We start from the raw sequence: 18,179 nt of genomic DNA, 5'->3' as shown, positions 1-18,179 counted from the left end.
CTTCAGGGCTGCTTCAAAAATAACAGGGAATCAGGGATACAACTTTCTGGCAGAAGACTGAATCAGCATGCTGGAAGACAGTGCTTAACACTATTTTATGGGCACTCCATTGGCATAAAAAACTATGGATACCTCTATTTCAAAAGGGTTTGTCTCACTTCAGCAAACTGCCTTTATCATGTAGACACAATTAATACAAGGCACTTACTAATGTATTGTGATCATCCATATTGCTTCCTTTAGTGGCTGGATTCATTTTTCCATCACATTATACACTGCTCGTTTCCAGGGGTTACGACCACCCCGCAATCCAGTATCGTTGGCCGTGCTTGCACATTATATGAAAAGCCACCTCTCTGGTGGCCAGGACTGCAGGAGTCTGCATAAGGGTCCATTCACACGTCCGCAAAATGGGTCCGCATCCGTTCCGCAATTTTGCGGAACAGGTGCGGACCCATTCATTTTGGAATGTGGTGTCCGCATATCCGCACTTCGGTTCCGCAAAAAAATAGAACATGTCCTATTCTTGTCCGCAATTGCAGACAAGAAAAGGCATTTTCTATGAAAGTGCCGGCGATGTGCGGTTCGCAAAATGCGGAACGCACATTGCCAGTGTCCGTGTTTTGCGGATCCGCAAAACACATATGGACGTGTGAATGGACCCTAAGCCGGCCACCGCTCCTGGATTGCAGGGTGGCCATAACCCCTGAATACAAGCAGTGTATAATGTGATGGAAAAATGAATCCAGCCAGCAAAGGAGACAATATGGACAATAACAATACATTAGTAAGTGCCTTGTATTAACTTTCTCTACATGATAAATGCCATTAGGTAAAGTGAGACAACCCCTTTAAGGGGGTAAAAGCTCCTTAAGATGTTTTTTTCTGTTTGTTTGTTTTTATTCCAATACATAGCAGGCCACAGAATGCCATTCGCAATCAAATCCCTCAGACTACCTGTCTGATGGCTCGTTCTCCAGTCCCCCTCTTTTCCCAAACAATCTTCTATACTGAGTTATAACCAAATCAAAGTTGAACTTTGGATTGGTCATAAATAAACTTAGGCTACTTTCACACTTGCATTGTTAATTCCGGTAATGAGATCTGGAAGAGGATCTCAATACCGGAATTAAATGGATCTGTTTTGATTTTGCACATCAGGATGCGTCCGTTCCGTTAGGATGCCGCTGAGTGAAATCCAAATGGAAAATAAATACATTGAAAGTCAATGGGTGACGGTTACGATTTTTTAGGCTCCTAAAAAAAACGAACCGTCACCATTGACTTACATTGTTTTCAGTGCCAGATCTGTTTTTATGACCGCAGCTTGCAGCGGTTTTGTGTCCGGTCACAAAACAGAATGCTGCCGAAACAGAAGACATCCTGATGAATCCTGAATGGATCTGCAACGGGTGGCTGCGCCCCAGGGCCCTCTATGTCGCGTCCCAGGTGTAGGAGGAATTCTGAGTGGTGTAGTGCGGCCTAAATGTTTCTTTATGTGTCACAGTGCTCCCACCTGGATACCGCTGGCTTTGGCTCAGAAGCAAAAAAAAGGGGAATAATTGAGGGATTGGAAAGAATAACTTGAGTCCAGACCTTGAGATGAAGTTCAATTGCGGCTTTACTTTGAATAAATGTTTCATCAAACAGTTTACAGGCTTTGTCTTGGTTCAAGCAGGCTTTAGCAGGCTCGGACTGGCCCACCGGGGAGCCGGGGAAATCCTCGGTGGGCCCCCGAACCAGCAAGTGAGCTTCCTTGCTTAGAAGCTGTCTGCGATAAGCTCCACCCCCTGTACACAGTCGTATGCATGCTGCCTGCGATTCATCCTAAATGAGAAGGAGGGTCCCACACCAGCGCTGATTCATGGGAACTGACAAGTTTTTGTGTAATCAGCACTTCTGGTTAATAAGGCTGCTTCCACATGATCTGATTTTCATTAAATCGCTGCAAAAAACACAGCATTTTTCCGCGATTTTCTGTAAATTAGATCTCGTGGAAACAGCCGTACTCTGAGCAGCAGTGCTGATTGGACTAAAACCTGTCGGTCAATAGCACTGACAGGATATTCTCCAATGAGGCAGCTCTGCTAGAAGGACTGCTGCCTGTGTGATCAGTCTGGAGCTGAGCCCTGCTTGCTGCTACAAGTGTGTGTATTAAAGAGTGCTGGCATGTCTAGAAGTGTGCATGTAAAAGAGTGCCGGCATGTCTCGAAGTGTGCGTGTAACAGAGTGCTGGCCTGTGTAGAAGTGTGCGTGTAAAAGAGTGCTGGCATGTGTAGAAGTGTGCGTGTAAAAGAGTGTCAGCATGTGTAGAAGTGTGCATGTAAAAGAGTGCCGGCATGTCTAGAAGTGTGCGTGTAACAGTGCTGGCATGTGTAGAAGTGTGTGTGTAACAGAGTGCTGGCATGTGTAGAAGTGTGCGTGTAACAGAGTGTCAGCATGTCTAGAAGTGTGCGTGTAACAGACTGCTGGCATGTGTAGAAGTGTGCGTGTAAAAGAGTGTCAGCATGTGTAGAAGTGTGCGTGTAAAAGAGTGCCGGCATGTGTAGAAGTGTGCGTGTAACAGAGTGTCAGCATGTGTAGAAGTGTGCGTGTAACAGAGTGCTGGCATGTGTAGAAGTGTGCGTGTAACAGAGTGTCAGCATGTGTAGAAGTGTGCGTTTAACAGAGTGCTGGCATGTGTAGAAGTGTGCGTGTAACAGAGTGCTGGCATGTGTAGAAGTGTGCGTGTAAAAGAGTGCCGGCATGTCTAGAAGTGTGCGTGTAAAAGAGTGCCGGCATGTGTAGAAGTGTGCGTGTAACAGAGTGCTGGCATGTGTAGAATTGTGCGTGTAAAAGAGTGCCGGCATGTGTAGAAGTGTGCATGTAAAAGAGTGCCGGCATGTCTCGAAGTGTGCGTGTAACAGAGTGCTGGCATGTGTAGAAGTATGCGTGTAAAAGAGTGCTGGCATGTGTAGAAGTGTGCGTGTAAAAGAGTGCTGGCATGTGTAGAAGTGTGCGTGTAAAAGAGTGTCAGCATGTGTAGAAGTGTGCATGTAAAAGAGTACCGGCATGTCTAGAAGTGTGCGTGTAACAGAGTGCTGGCATGTGTAGAAGTGTGCGTGTAAAAGAGTGTCAGCATGTGTAGAAGTGTGCGTGTAACAGAGTGCTGGCTTGTGTAGAAGTGTGCGTGTAAAAGAGTGTCAGCATGTGTAGAAGTGTGCGTGTAACAAAGTGTCAGCATGTGTAGAAGTGTGCGTGTAAAAGAGTGTCAGCATGTGTAGAAGTGTGCATGTAAAAGAGTGCCGGCATGTCTCGAAGTGTGCGTGTAACAGAGTGCTGGCCTGTGTAGAAGTGTGCGTGTAAAAGAGTGCTGGCATGTGTAGAAGTGTGCGTGTAAAAGAGTGTCAGCATGTGTAGAAGTGTGCATGTAAAAGAGTGCCGGCATGTCTAGAAGTGTGCGTGTAACAGAGTGCTGGCATGTGTAGAAGTGTGCGTGTAACAGAGTGTCAGCATGTCTAAAAGTGTGCGTGTAACAGAGTGCTGGCATGTGTAGAAGTGTGTGTGTAACAGAGTGCTGGCATGTGTAGAAGTGTGCGTGTAAAAGAGTGTCAGCATGTGTAGAAGTGTGCGTGTAAAAGAGTGCCGGCATGTGTAGAAGTGTGCGTGTAACAGAGTGTCAGCATGTGTAGAAGTGTGCGTGTAACAGAGTGCTGGCATGTGTAGAAGTGTGCGTGTAACAGAGTGTCAGCATGTGTAGAAGTGTGCGTGTAACAGAGTGCCGGCATGTGTAGAAGTGTGCGTGTAACAGAGTGCTGGCATGTGTAGAAGTGTGCTTGTAAAAGAGTGTCAGCATGTGTAGAAGTGTGCGTGTAAAAGAGTGTCAGCATGTGTAGAAGTGTGTGTGTAACAGAGTGCTGGCATGTGTAGAAGTGTGCGTGTAAAAGAGTGTCAGCATGTGTAGAAGTGTGCGTGTAAAAGAGTGTCAGCATGTGTAGAAGTGTGCGTGTAACAGAGTGCTGGCATGTGTAGAAGTGTGCGTGTAACAGAGTGCTGGCATGTGTAGAAGTGTGCGTGTAACAGAGTGCTGGCATGTGTAGAAGTGTGCGTGTAACAGAGTGCTGGCATGTGTAGAAGTGTGCGTGTAACAGAGTGCTGGCATGTGTAGAAGTGTGCGTGTAAAAGAGTGTCAGCATGTGTAGAAGTGTGCGTGTAAAAGAGTTCTGTTGCTGTATCTATGCACAGAGCTTGGTTCTGTTATCTAAGTACAGAGCTTGGTATTGTTATGGTATCTAAGTACTGAGCTTGAAGGGGGTGCCTAAGTTCAAATTTTTTAGGCCAAACTAGAGGGATGCTGTTAAAATTTTTAAAAAATTAAAAGTACTTAAACTCACCATCCTGATCACTATTTGACCCAGCACCAATACTCTGTTCTCTCCGCCAGGCTGCAGCTGGGACATAATGTTTTGGCTGCCGCGGTAAGATGCCGGTGTACCGCACCTGACTGCTGTAACTAAATCAGTGATCTCATTGGTGTACAAAACCAAGGCCAGTGATTAGCTGCAGCGGTCATGTGCGCTATTACACTACAGCTTCCTATATAAAGGATTATTTTTCAAATTTAAATTTTATTGAGATTTTTCCGGTACAACCAAAATAGAGACAAATGCACATTCAAAAAATGTTATCAATTTAAACATAATGTCCACAGAATTGTGTTGGGTATACACCCGTTATCACATAGCTTAGCTCATGGAAGAATATGAGTGAGACATATCTAAATGGACATGTAAGATTTCAGTAACATATAGACAGACAAGACATTAGACAAGGGATTAGGGGGGAGGAAAGGAGGGGAAAGGGTATAATTTCTGCTAAAGCGGTTAAACTTGCGCATCACGAAATGTGTCTGAGGAACGAAAGACTTCCCAGGGGCCCCAAGTCTGTACATAGCGTGTGGTGTCTGAGGGCGTAATACAAATGAGATCTTCCAACCTCTGATACAAGGCAATTTCGTCAAACCACTCCTCAGGCGAGGGGGGAGAAGAAGATTTCCAATGTCTGGGAATCACTGCCTTTGCTGCCTGAACCATATATTTTAGAAGGGATTTTTTATATGCCGGAACGTTCAGGACACTGTCGAATAACAGAAGGGCTTCTGGAGAGTTTTGGATAGGGACACCCGTGATCTCTTTAATCATTCTATGAACGAAGTTCCAAAAGGGCCTTAAGCCGCTACAGTTCCACCATATATGGATCATCGTGCCTTCCTCATTCAGACATCTCCAACAACGATCCGACACCGTCGGGAACCATTTATGGAGTAGTGCTGGTACTCGGTACCATCTGGATATAATTTTGTAGCTCGTTTCCTGAGCTTTGGCCGAAACCGTTGATTTGTGTGTTAGAAGGAAGCATCTGTTCCACTGGGCTGGAGTATAATGATTCCCCAGTTCTCGCTCCCAGGCTTGACAATATGGGGGAAGGCATGAGGATCGCTGGTGTATCAGAAGTTTGTATACTGAGGATATGGGGTGTGAAGTCACTGAGGAGGAGATACACATCCGCTCAAACTCAGTGAGTTTTCTGTTCAGAGTATGAGTTCTACTTAGAGAGGCGTAGAAGTGTTGAAGCTGCATGTGTTCAAAGGAGTTGCGGGTTAGTGGAGCCTCTAAAATTTGGGATAGGGGTTTTAGTGTGGGGCCAGAGAGAACTTGGCAAAACCTGATCGGTCGGAATCTTGAGCTTTGTAGAAAATGTTTAGAAGAGTGTCCTGGGGGGAATCTAGGATGATCCGTGACTGGCACCAGAGGGCCTTTAGGGTCAATCAGTGAGGATGGGCGACCAATGGATGCTAAAGTTGCAAGGGTATGGTGAGCAGTGAAGGACAAATGTGACAATGTTTGGCGTGGAGAGCCCACTAGCCATGGGAGGGTTGATACCGCACACGTAGAAGTATCTTTTGTAATTTGCACCCACGCCTTGGGGGAATCGGTACATGTCAAGTCCAACAGTCGGGCATATGCTGCAGAGTGATAGTATAGTCTACAATCTGGAAGACCTACTCCTCCCGTTTCCTTGGTGCGGGTCATTATTTCCCATTTTATCCGCGGTCGACCAGGGGCCCATACGAATTGTGTGAAGCACCTACGGAGCTGGGACCAGAAAGTGGACGGTATGTGAAGGGGAATAGTTTGTAAAAGGTACAATAGTTTTGGTAAAAGGGTCATCTTTATAATACTAATCCTTCCAAACCAGGAAAATTCTCGTTTACGCCATCCATCTAAATCTTTTTGAAACTGTACTAGGAGGGGCGCAAAGTTCAATTTATGAAGATGTGAGAGGTCTGCTGTTATTTTAATCCCCAGATACGTTATGCCTTTAGATGGCCAGGCAAAGGGAAAAGAAGCCTTAAGAGCAGGGGTCAGTTCGCTCGGTAAAGTGACGTCTAGGGCCTCTGACTTGGACATATTAATCTTGAAATTGGACCAGGTACCAAATTGAGCTACCTCCCGAAGTAAGGACGGTAAGGAGATACGAGGATTGGTTATGTAGAGCAGGAGATCGTCAGCAAATGCCGCACATTTATATTCTCGTGATCCGATCTTTATTCCTGTTATATCTGGATTGGCACGAATAGAAGCCAGCAGGTGTTCCATAACCAGAACGTATAATAAGGGGGATAATGGGCATCCCTGCCGTGTCCCATTATGAATTGGGAAGGGGGGGGAAAGGGTACCATTTACTTTGACTCTAGCGGTGGGATGTTGGTATAATGTCAGGATTTTTGACAGGAATGTTGGGCCTAGACCTATATGTGAAAGGGTCTCATGGATGGCATTCCAAGATATCCGATCAAAGGCCTTTTCTGCGTCTAGGGAAAGCACCATAAGGGGGGTCTTTTTGGATTTAGCATAATGGATAATGTCTAGGGTTTTGAGAGTGTTGTCCCGGGCCTCCCTCCCCGGCACAAACCCAACCTGATCAGCAGAAACCAGGGAAGGCAAATAAGCATTCAATCTGTTCGCCATTAATTTGGCGAATATCTTGAGATCCACGTTTAAAAGGGAGATAGGACGATAACTGGCACATAGGTGCGGGTCCTTTCCTGGTTTCGGAATGACCGTAATATGCGCCTCCGTGGTCTGCGCCGGGAAGGGGACCCCAGGAGACACTCCATTGAAAACCTGGAGCATAATAGGGGATAGATTAGAGGAAAAGGCCTTGTAAAACCTAGCCGTGAACCCGTCAGGGCCTGGGCTCTTGCCACCCGGGAGTGACTTAAGTACCGTATGGAGTTCGGTGTCTGTGAATGGGGCCTCCATAGTGGCAGAATCAAGCGCAGAAAGTTTGGGGAGCAAGAGAGGTCGGTCGGGGTGTTTGCCCACCATTTGAGGGGAAGGCTGGGGCAGGTTGTAGAGCTTCGAGTAAAAAGAGTGGAAAGTAGTCGCAATATCAGCGGATGTGTGGATCATACGATCTTGGGCATTTTTGATAGCGGGAATATGGGAGGCTGCTAGTCTTCCCTTTAGAGCCCTTGCCAGCATACGACCACTTTTATTCCCGTATTCGTAGAATTTACTCCTGCAAACTTGTACCATGCGTTTGTAGGATACATCTAGGAGACGTTTAGCTTCCATACGTGCATTTTGGAGATCATGTAGGGTTTGCAGGGTAAGTGCTCGTTTGTGGGCAAGTTCCAGGGAGGTGACTCTTTGCAGAGCAAGTTTAAGTGAATGAGCTTTCTCCTTCTTGAGACGGGCGCCATGCTTAATGAGTACACCTCGAAGAACACACTTCAAGGCCTCCCATCGGATCGGAATTGAGGTAGAATCTTCCTTATGATCTGATAAGAAATTTGTTATACTGCTAGCAAGGTCAGCAGCGCACCCCGCGTCAAGAAGGAGACTCTCATTTAATCGCCATGTCCATTCCTGCCTAGAGAGAAAGGGCAAATTCAAGGAGCAGTATATGGGAGCGTGGTCCGACCAGAGGATATTTCCTATTTGTGTGGAGTCAAGCCAGGATAGGGCCGACTGCTGGATAAGGATATGATCAATACGACTATATGAGCCATGGGGGGCAGAATAAAAGGTGTAATCCTTGTCAACTGGGTGCTGGATCCTCCAGGCATCTCGCAATTGTAGTTGGAGCAGTGCCCGTTTTACCTTTTTAATGGTGGGATATGTAAGAGAGGCACGTCCAGTCGAATTGTCAAGTGTCGGGTCAAGTGTCAAGTTAAGGTCACCACATAAGATAGTTGTCCCCCTAAGTATCGGTATGACGTTATCAATGAGGTTTACAATGAAGGAGGCTTGATTTTGATTAGGGGCATATACATTAAGGAAGGTTAATTCCTGGCCTCCAATAAGTAATGTGAGGGCCAAATATCTTGCATCTGGGTCGGCAGTACACCCCAGCACTTGGTGGGGTAAAGACTTATGGATCGCTATGGCAACTCCTTTGGTCTTATTCACCGCATTGTTTGCAAAGTGCCAGGTGGTGTAGTGTCGATGTCGTATGTTCGGGGCGCTACCCTCCTTAAAATGCGTTTCTTGGAAACAGACAATATGTACCTTTTGACGATGGAAGTGATGAAGTACCTGGGCCCTTTTTTCGGGAGTGTTGAGGCCTTTCGCGTTGAATGATGCAATCTTCAGAGACCCCATTGCTGTGGGAGGTGGGGGGAAGGAGAAAAACACAAGGGAGGCACGGGGAGACAATCAACAACAAGAAAAAAACAAAAATAGAAGAACAACAGATAGAAGTAGTCAAACAGGTGAGTAACCCTGAGAAAGGGGAGAATAGAGTGGTTTTATGTGACCCGAAGGTCCAAAGAGGCTGTCGCCTGGGGGGGAGGGACCCCAAGGGAAAGACTCTGCTTATTTGGGGGAAAAAGTGTCAGCCGGACAGGAGCTGACCCCCCACAACACCAGTGAATGCAGATGGGAACTTAAAAGCACCAGCAAGTTTAAAGCACAAAAACAGATAAAGAGAATGGGCAAACAGCTAAAAGCCAATAAAAAAAAAAAACATTCGGCATATTAGAGCTTTAGTAGACCCAGGCAGGTACAACAGGGAGTCCCTCAGGTGGTAAGGCGAGGTGAGGATCTGCGACCAGAGTATTCCGATCCTTTCTGGCGCCGTCCTCTTGAGGCCTGAGCCAAAGAATTGGGAGGTTTTTCAGCATGCAATGGACGTTGTCGCCCTCTCGCCTCAGAGGTAGGCTGGAGGAGGGAAGGCCAGGGTCCCAATTCAACCGGTGGCAAGTCCAGCTGCTGTAGAAAGTGGGGAAGATCTGTAGGGTCCCGCAAAGTGACAACTTGCTCTTTAGGGCCTGCAAGCAGGGCAAAAGGAAAGCCCCAACGGTAGGGGATGCTGCGCTCTTTGAGGAGGTGTAACACTGGGCGTAAGGCAGCACGCTGGGCCAGGGTGTGGCGGGATAAGTCCTGCAGCAAGATGAAGGGGACACCGTCGTAAGACAGAGACGACATCTGTCGGGCCTTGAGTAGGATCTGATCTTTGATGGCGTAAAAGTGGACTCTGCAGATGACGTCCCTTGGTTTTGAGGGGTCAGGATTGGGAGGCCTCAATGCCCTATGAGCTCGGTCAATCTCGATGCTGGAGCTTGGCGGACGTCCCAGAAGATCATTGAAGATTTTTACAATGGTAGATAAAAGAGCCGCCTGCGTTATTGCCTCAGGCAAGCCTCTAATCCGAATATTATTGCGACGGCTCCTGTTTTCGACATCATCCAGATGGTATTGCAAGGCGTGTATCTGTGCATCGTGGGATTGTAGTTTGTCTTTCAATACCTGCACATCTGCAGACAAGGAATCATGTTCCTGCTGAACAGTGTCCACCTTTGTATCAATCAAGGCCATCTCAGAGCGTACTTGTGTGAATTCCTTTTTACATTCTTGTAAAATATTAGCTGCAAAACTAGAAAGATCTGCCTTGGTGGGAAGTGAGCACATCAGATTGCGCAAGTCCGCCATGGTAGGAGGCCGAGAGTCCTCGTCAGGTGGAGGAGCGCGCGACATAGAACCCTGGGGCAAAGGTAAAGAGCCTTCTGAGATTGATGCTGCAGGGTTAGCCAGGGCCTGTGTGCCTGAGGAGGCGCCGCCATCATGGCGTGGGTGGGATCCGTCCCATGATGAGCCCGTGGACCAGTGTGGGGAGTTTGCTGGGGACGGCTCAGGAGAGTGAATAGAAGAAAGCTCCCGCAGCACGTACTGGGAGGAGGTCGCAGCCTGTGGTAAATTTGAGGCCTTCTCATTAACCCCTTCAGGTTGCCCCCGGTGAGAGTTATCCCTCTGTGGCTGGGGGTGCCCCATAAAGCTGGCTGGGGCATCTGACCAGGGGGATCTAGCGGGAGATCCCACCCCTGGGCTCAGTGAAGCTGCGGGCGAGGTGGGGGTTCTAGGGCCCCAGACAACAGGGTGAGGGGTCAGCTGAGGAGTCTTCTGTAGCGGGGGGAACTCCTCCTCACTAACCTGTATCGCCGGGTCGCAGGGAGACATCATGGCAGCTGCCAGGTCTCCCCCCTGGGCTGAGGATGTCGGCTCAGCGTGCGCTCCAGGGTCCTCTCCTTCCTGGGCATGCGGCGTCTGGGCTCGGTCAGGGCTGCTGCTTAGGGTCGGCACCGACGCAGATCGGGCTCTCCGTCGATCCGGTGGGTGCGACCGCTGATTCAGATTTTCAGCTTCCCGCTCGGCTGTCTCTGTGAGCGGAGTTTCCTCAGGGCCGGCGGCGCCATCTTGGAAGCGCTTGGCGCGCTCATTCATACCGGGTCCCGGCGTCGCAGGTTGCCTGGCAAAGAGCCTGGGAATGTCTCCCTGTGAGGATGCCAGAGGGGCTAGAGAGCGGGTCTTGCCTTTCTTAGGGACTTTGCCCATCTTTAAAAGGTTGCTGGCGGTGGATTAACTCCGGTGCTGTGGAGGAGCTCGCAGCACACACGTCCTCACTCCTGCATGGCTGGCCACGCCCCCCTATAAAGGATTATTTTAAAGGATGTTGATGCAAATTGGAAAACCCCCTTCGGTGTCAATATTTGCATGAAACTATAGGGTGGGCCCCTAAAGTCACTTCTACTGGTGGGCCCTTGGCACCCCAGTCCGACACTGGGCTTTAGCATTAAACTGGCAGGCAAACTCAACTCTGCTATATCTTTCTCTCACTCTGCTGTACTGACAAGCTGACTGGATAACTTGGCTTCTTCTTTACGCTTACTTTTTAGTTGGACTTATCTTCAGCCAAGGAATAGGTTAGAATCCTGGCAGCTCCAACATCTCAACCAGCACAAACCAGAACTACCCCACCTCCTGGTAGTAAGCAGGACTGGCCCACTTCTGACCAAAGGAAGGGAGGGGGGGGGTGAGAATGGAATGGTGAGGTCCATTCTATCTAACTATAGCTCTACTGTGTTTGCTGCCACCTGCTGGTGAACCAGGTACATTACATATGAACAGTTGCATAAAGATGTTAAAATTGCACTATATAAAGGACCTGGATAGAAATACACAGATGACATTGTGTTAGCCCAATAAAGACAGTAGCAGGGTGCAGGAGTGGTAACACCACTCTGGGGTGTTACAAATCTCTTTCCATTCAGAATGCATGAGGACTAAACGGAAACTTTCCTTTTCCGGTATTGAGATCCTCTGCAAAGGAAGTCTGAAAGTAGCCTTGGAAGAATGTTCAGGAGAGAGAGGAGGTGGAAAATGAGCCATCGCACAGATAGTCGGAGAGATTTGCTTGTGAATGGCATTCTGCATCTTGCTATGTATTGGAATACATGCAGACTGCAGACACCAAATGGTGCAACATTTTAAATAAAAACCCATTAAAATATTTTAATACAAAATACATGCAATTAAATAATATAAAAAGTTTTTTTTTCTAAAGCAGTCCATAGTCTTTAAGTTACTATACAAAAATACAAGCTGATGAGTGTTCACCGTGACCCCCCCAGGAGACGTAGAGCGTTACATGAAGGTATTCTAATGTACAGTATATGCATAATGCTGGCATTAACCAATCTGCGAGCAGCTTTTGTAAACTACGGCAGATATAGCAGCTTCAAGAAAACAAGTGCAAAGAAGAAATAATCAAACCCACCCTTGCCTTTACTCAGTTCTTCCTCTGTGTAAACTCTAGACGACCTCAGACTGTCTCAAGCAGTTAAACTAAATTATTCTGCTCCTTCAAGTTTTCCTGTCACGGAGGCTTCTGACCCCAACCCAATCAGACAGGCTATTTGTACTAGGGTGAAAGTAAATGCTCCGGAAGCTACATCTTTCTGCATTAATACTGTTCTTTTTGACCCCGACAATTCTAACATTGGGAGTTCAACTGCTAAACTCATCTGGTTTAATGAAAAGCCATTACTATTGAGACTAGAGATGTAATATCTTAAATGACTTTTTCTTCCGCAGGTTTGCATAAATACATGACTTACAGAAAGCTCAGAGTCTAGATGATAGTTCAGTATAAACCTTCACGCAAGAACTGAAATTGAATTTATTTTCCTAAGTGACTGTTACAGCGGCAGCTAACAGCCACTGCTTACCTATCCCTGCTTACTGACCCTCTGCTGTCTGACCTTCGTATTGACCCTCTGCTGCCTTGGCCTTGGACCTTTTACCGTTAAGCAGCTGACTACGGTTTTGCCTGGAGTCTCTGACCCTCATGGCTCAGCTGACAGCCACACAGAGACTACTCCAGGAGGTAGTGGCCTGGTGGTGCCCCTGCAGCAAAGTCCAGATCCCTGTACAGGTGTTAAAGGGTGAATACCAGGGAACTACCAGGATAACAACCTTAGGTTTAACCCAAAGTCAAATATGTTGGTTGACACAGTGGTTCAATACCCACTACCTTAACAGTGACAAAGTAAACTCCTGATTAAATGTTGTCTGTCTAAACCAGGAAGAAGTGCAGTGCAAACTTAAAAAGATTAAAATAAATTACCTAGTCCAGATGGCATACACCCTTGTATCCTAAGGGAATTAAGTAATGTAATAGACATACCCTTATTTCTAATACTTAAAGGCTATGTAAACCTTTGGGGGCAATTGGTTTTTTATTATTGCATTGTACTCGTTTTGAACTAATAATGATTTTTGCAATTGGTCTTTATTAAAAATATGGAGCCCTTTTTTCTGTACATAGCTGAGTTGCTCTAGTAGCAGCCGCCGGATTTTCTCTCTTTTCTGTCAGTTGGGGAGCTGACAAGCTCCTTATCTCTGCTCTCTGACATTATTAAAACTCATTATAGCCCAGTTCTTATCTTACTGATAAGAATGTGGCTTAACTAAGTGTTTATGACCTCTCAGTAATTTAGAGATAAAGTTTATTAGATGACCGACGCAAAGTGAAAGTACCAGTCACGCAGAAAAAACGTTAATCTTAATAAAGGCCAATTGAAAATATGATTTTTAGCCAAAAATGAGTACAATGCAATCATAAACAAAAATTGCCTCTTAAGGGGTACATTGCCTTTAAACAGGACATAGGAAAAGTGGGTCAAAAACTGAGCTTGGAAACTGTAGTCCAGTAAGTATAACTTCTATCATTTTCTGAGAGATGCTATCCTGGAGTATCTCAATGTAAATAACTATATAATGCGATATCAGCATGGGTTTATGAGGAATCAGAAGGAAGCCATTTGGGCCCCCGGGAGCACAGCGCTCCTGGGCAAACCCACCTCAGATGCTATGGTCAGAACTGACAATTGACTTAACTGTAGAAACTATTGTATAGGATAATAAGATTAAAGTTTACATCAAAAGGGGCCCAAATGCACATGCCGAGAACATAGTTCTGCCATTTTATAAATCACTAGATGGATGGATGCCTTTTTCAGCCTTACAAACTATTTTACTATGGTACTACAAGCTTGGAGTACAGAATTTATTTCTAATGTTTATGTATAGAATTTCAGATATTTGAATGTAAACTTGTATATCAGTGATTTGCCCTTTTTTACCAAATATCTGCACTCTTCACCATGCGCAGTATGTGGTATTGCAGCTCAGCTGTATTCACTTGAAAGAAAATGAGCTGCAGTACCAGACACAGCCCATGGGAAAAGCAGACGCTTTTAACATAAAAAAAACTTCTATTCATAATCACTATTTGCTTTCATGTTATATTAGGTAAGTTCATTACCAATGCTTGAAAGCCATTGTCCTACACATTCTTTGCACCAACTTTCTGCATCCAAACTGTCCATGGAAAAGGAGTGGAAATAGAATATGTATCAAGTACAATAGTAAAGGTATTTTCCCACCTACATTTATTTTTTAGAAAAATCTGATTAAAGGGTTTGTCCCATTAAAAATATTCCGTTTTGAAACCAGCACCTTGATCTGAATATTTTTGTAGTTGCATGTTAATAAAAATTTAGCATAGCCACTGAGTTATTCAATAAAACGTATCTGTATAGCGCCACCTGCTGTTTGTTTTTACTTATTTCTTTGCCTGGCTAACTGACACGGCCGCACATGCTCAGTTAAATCCTTCAACTGCCTCCTGAGCTGTGATAGGGAGAGGGCTGCAGCAGAAAGGACACTCCCCTTGAGCTGCCAGCTTGATATAAATCTAGCAGAGCAAGTAGAGCAATGGGGAGATCTCTGGACCCATGGGAGGTACAGGGCTGGTTCTAGCTTTGTTAGAAAGAGATTCTCATGTCCTATATGAAGTCTGGCGTGGGCGTTGAAGGGGGCGGGTCGGCAGGCCCGTCTCATTCACCATTTTCTATGACTATTTTAGGTGTAGAGAAATCTAATGGGGGTCTGGAGTGGTCTAATGGGGGTCTGGAGGTCTGATTTAGGGTCTGGAGGTCTAATGGGGGTCTGATTGGGGGTCTGGAGGTCTGACTGGGGGGGTCTATAGGTATAATGGGGGTCTGATTGGGGGGTCTGGAGGTCTGATTGGGGGTCTGGAGGTCTAATAGGGGTCTGATTGGGAGTCTGGAGGTCTGACTGGGGGGGTCTAGAGGTCTAATGGGGGTCTGATTGGGGTCTGGAGGTCTGACTTGGGGGTCTAGAGGTCTAATGAGAGTCTGATTGGGGGTCTGGAGGTTTGACTGGGGGTCTGATTGGGGTCTGGAGGTCTAATAGGGGTCTGATTGGGGATCTGAAGGTCTAATGGGGGTATGATTGGGTGTCTGGAGGTCTGACTGGGGGTCTAGAGGTCTAATGGGGGTATGGGGGTCTAATGGGGGTTAGATATGGGGGTCTGGAGGTCTAATGGGGTCTGGAGGTCTAGTAGGGTCTGGAGGTCTAGTAGGAGTCTGGAGGTCTAATGGGGGTCTGGAGGTCTGATATGGGGTCTTATATGGGGGTCTTATCTGAGGTCTGATATTGGGTCGGGGTCTTACATGGAGGTCTAATGGGGGTCTGATCTGAGGTTTAAAACTGGTGTCTTATATAGGGTCTGACATAGAGGTCTAAAGGGGGGTTGGTCTGAGATTGGGGGATCTCATTTAGGGTTTTATATGGGGGTCTGATCCGAAAGGAAGGTGTTTTTTTATTATTACTAGCACACAATATAAAGGGGTGTGTGGTACCAGTATTTTTACAGAGACTGTTTCTGCAGGAAAGTATTGGGGAGCACAGTGGACACAGTTATGGGGTGGCAGGATGGGGTGTTGAGAAGGTGGGAGGATGATGGAAAAGTAGGAAAGAAAGATGTCTGTTTGTTAAAATCTTCAGAGACTAGGTCCGGCTGAAAGAAGTCACCATGGTGGTCTGGTCTAACAGGAGAAGAAGAGGAAAGAGAATATCTACATCAGAGAAGAGAAGTCACTGGATATAAGAGGTATGTGGCACTGTATGACCCTGTATGTTATGTAGCGCTGTATGTAATGTTTTCCAAGTATGTCTTTAAAGGGGTTGTCCGCTTTTTTGGGGGATGAGCGCTGCCTTCTCTGCTCTGTTTACCTGCTCATCACTGCAAATGCTACAACGAGCAGGTGAACAGTACAGAGAAATGAGGGCTGCCCTCTCTTCAAACAGCTGGGGGCACAGAGGACATTACTACTATGGAGGGGGCACAGAGGGCATTACTACTATGGAGGGGGCAAAGAGGGCATTACTAATGTGAAGGGAGCACAATGGGCATTTCTACTATGGAGGGGGCACAGAGCCAAAGGGCGTTACTACAATGAAGGGGGTATAGTGCGCATTATTACTTTGAAGGGCTGAACAGTGGGCATTATTACTGTGAAGGGGGCATAGTGGGCATTATTACTGTGAAGGGGGCACAATGGGGATTTCTACTATGGAGGGGGCACAGAGGGCATTACTAGCACAGTGGGCATTACTGTAAAGGGAGCACAATGGGCATTATTACTGTGAAGGGGTCACAATAGGCATTATTACTGTGAAGGGGGCACAATGAGCATTGCTACTGTGAAGGGGGCACAGTGGGCATTATTACTGTGAAGGGGTCACAATAGGCATTATTACTGTGAAGGGGGCACAATGAGCATTGCTACTGTGAAGGGGGCACAGTGGGCATTATTACTGTGAAGGGGGCACAATGGGGATTTCTACTATGGATGGGGCACAGAGGGCATTACTAGCACAGTGGGCATTATTACTGTGAAGGGAGCACAATAGGTATTATTACTGTGAAGGGGGTACAGTGGGCATTATTACTATAAAGGGGGCACAATGGATATTATTACTATGAAGGGGACACAATGGGCATTATTACTGTGAAGGGGGCACAAAGAGGGCATTACAACTGTGAAAGGGGCACAGAGAGGGCATAACTACTCTGAGAGGGCACACATCCGTACAAAACTACTGTGAAGGTTGTACAATGAGGGCAATACTACTGTGAGGGGGTACCATTTTTTTTTAAAGTATTTGGGGGGGGGGGGTGCCAGAGAAAGGACCCGCCCCGGGTGCCAAACACCCTAGGCACGCCACTGCGTCCAGTATCTTGGAGGAACCTTTGTTTTAATTGCACATAGACACAACGCCACTAATAAGGCCTAAAGCAAAGGAGATTACATGGGTGAGTGTTATAATATTAAACCATTTATAGTGTTACAGTCATACACAGTCCGTTTGTGTTATTGGACCTTAGAGAGCAACCTCCTTGCTGAGGCTTGGAAGCCGGCCGAGCGCTAGATCTGCAGCGGGGTCATGTGGCCAGGAAGATTTACGAGGTAAGAGAAAGAGGAAGACTGTTGTTTCACAGCGCTGTGTTTGGGATGGCATTTAGGTCTGAAATATGCCCGTCTCCAAATAACAAACAATTTAAGTCGTGAAAACATTTGTGGGGAAGTCTAAACTGCGCGAGCCTACCTAAACAGAACATGCTGTGCCCGCAGCGTGTCATGAGCTCATTCAGCAAATTCAATTACATGTGTACAGGAGGTTTATTTCACGTTTGTTGGGGATATATTCAGAAGTTCAAGTTACTAAGGCAAAGTAAAAACATAAAATTTTATGGAAGGCCCCATGTATCCAGCTGAGAATGGTGACATATCCTAAATTAAACAAGGACAAGTCAACTGGTTGGTGGACACATTTATGGAAACTTACAAAAACTGGGTTCACCTCCTATTTAAAAAAAATCAAGTGTTGAAGGGCTGTCTCACTTCAGCATATGACATGTAGTGAAAGTGAACACAAGGCACTTACTAATGCATTATTATTGTCCATATTGCTTCCTTCGCTGCCTGGATTCATTTTTCCATTGCATTATACACTGCTTGTTTCCATGGTTACAGACCACCCTGCAATCCATCAGTGGTGCTCGTGCTTGCACACTATAGGAAAAAGCGCCAGTCTCTCTGGCGGCCGGGATCATGGAAGCATGCATAGCCAATTGTGCCTTGTATTAACTCTGTCTGCATTTGCTGAAGTGAGGCAACCCCTTTAAGTTTGGCTTCAGTTCTGCCAAGCCCGGTACCCTATTATCTGCCTTAAAGGAGTTGCCCAGCTTTAACCCCAGCCTTTGTTGGAATTATCCCTTCTTCTCCTGGAGGTGAAAACTTGGTCAGGAATCTACCCTCTAAAGGAACAACCTTTAGCAAATGAGACAGTGGAAAAAATGGCTCAAGGGTCATTGAAAAGGGTTTAGGTGGAAACCCTTCTGTCCTGTGTATGGGGCCCTTACTTCTCTATGTACGCCACTGCTCTGGGGAATGATGACCAACAAGTAAAGCTGAGGGGATGTTT

General features: G+C 46.4%; 1 protein-coding gene across 1 annotated transcript in view; it reads right to left on the bottom strand.

The window, feature by feature from the left end:
* ODAD2 (outer dynein arm docking complex subunit 2) overlaps positions 1 to 18,179 on the bottom strand; it is a 145,880-nt gene that overhangs the window by 67,369 nt on the left and 60,332 nt on the right. The window lies entirely within an intron of this gene.

This window comes from Bufo bufo, chromosome 5 (genome assembly GCF_905171765.1).
Source record: "Bufo bufo chromosome 5, aBufBuf1.1, whole genome shotgun sequence".
Taxonomy (NCBI): Eukaryota; Metazoa; Chordata; class Amphibia; order Anura; family Bufonidae; genus Bufo; species Bufo bufo.
Note: the sequence above shows the minus strand (reverse complement) of the source record. Positions and strands in the feature narration are given on the sequence as shown.